We start from the raw sequence: 1,372 nt of genomic DNA, 5'->3' as shown, positions 1-1,372 counted from the left end.
CACTACTGATCCTGAATCGGAGGTTCATCAGTCTTCCAAAGTCTCCAACTGCAAGAGCTGCAAACAACATCTGCTGACACTCTTGTCCCCCTGGTCCCTAGACACCCTCTGTTCAACTTCCAGTGGGGTCAGGGCTAGTGACACAAGTGAGGCCAACTTTGTCATTTCAGTCTCCAATCAGGTACGTGACAATGGCGTTTGTGACTTGTTCATGGTGATAGAGACAGTGAATGAACATATCTGATGCTCTGTATCTGTTTATGCTTTGTTTTAGTGTACTGTTGGAAGGTAGAGTCTATATATAGCATTAAAGTCTATAAAAATATCCAAATTTTCTCTATATAAGCTTCTAAGTATATACAGCTGTGCTGGTCGAGAGTGAAAGAAAGACCCACTTTTGTTTTATGGACTCCTTGATAATTGTACACTATATAGAGGTGGTCAGTTTGATGTTTTGGGCTTATTCTAGTTTGGAGATCTTGCTTACATGAAGCCACCTTACCTGCATTTGTATTTGTTTCCTTATATTCCATCTAGTTTGGATATTTGATAACTGAACCTGTAAGCTGTGATCCACCAGTTGAACATCGAGATATTGCCTTTTTGTGGATAGTGTATCTTTCCTGTGCACTCCTGCATCTGCCCCCAAGACCTTTTAACCATTTGTCTTCTACATATGTCCTGATTAGGCAAGCATGCTGCCACTTATAATATAGACACAATATAATGGAATTTTTTGTATCTTATATTGTATATTTATACATGTGTTTATACTTTAACAGTTCTTTGGCAACACCCACCCAATCGGTCCTGAGGAAGCAAGAAAAGTTTGTGAAACCTGCGTTGACCTTTTTTTTTTTAAATGTAGATCTTATGTTTATTTGCACTGGAAACAGCAGATACTGCTACAAAATAACTATATAATAAGGTGTTCATCAGTTCTTGGCAAGTAACCCACAGGATGCTCAACTTCCATGGACACAGCTTCTCACAGGCCAAGCTTGGTCCTTCTCCAATGTCTCCTCTTGGAGTTATACCTGATCTTATTGCCAGTTTTCATTCTGATCGACTGCGGGATTGGTCTATTCTGTTTCTGCTTCTTGGCGAGAAACCTCCTAATTCTGAAGGTCTTGTGGGACGACATAGCGAACCGGCAGACCCTGTCATCACAATGCAAGCTGAGAAAGAACCACGTTGACCTTTTGAGTATGGAAACGCCACTGGCAGTGACCTGAAAAACATCACACTACAATAACCTACTCCTCTAAATCTATAGTAGTGACATACAGCTGAAACTCAAAAAATTAGAATATCGTGCAAAAGTTCATTTATTTCAGTAATGCAACTTAAAAGGTGAAACTAATATGAGATA

General features: G+C 39.7%; 1 pseudogene; it reads right to left on the bottom strand.

Moving 5' to 3' along the window:
• Window positions 1-849: 849 nt before the first annotated feature.
• Window positions 850-1,166, bottom strand: LOC149472832 (large ribosomal subunit protein eL39 pseudogene; annotated as a pseudogene).
• Between the last annotated feature and the right edge of the window lie 206 nt (window positions 1,167-1,372).

The sequence above is a fragment of the Staurois parvus genome, unplaced genomic scaffold (genome assembly GCF_062004578.1).
Source record: "Staurois parvus isolate SC_StPar_1 unplaced genomic scaffold, SC_StPar_1.0 ptg000020l, whole genome shotgun sequence".
Lineage (NCBI taxonomy): Eukaryota > Metazoa > Chordata > Amphibia > Anura > Ranidae > Staurois > Staurois parvus.
This window is presented reverse-complemented; position numbering and strand designations above follow the sequence as displayed.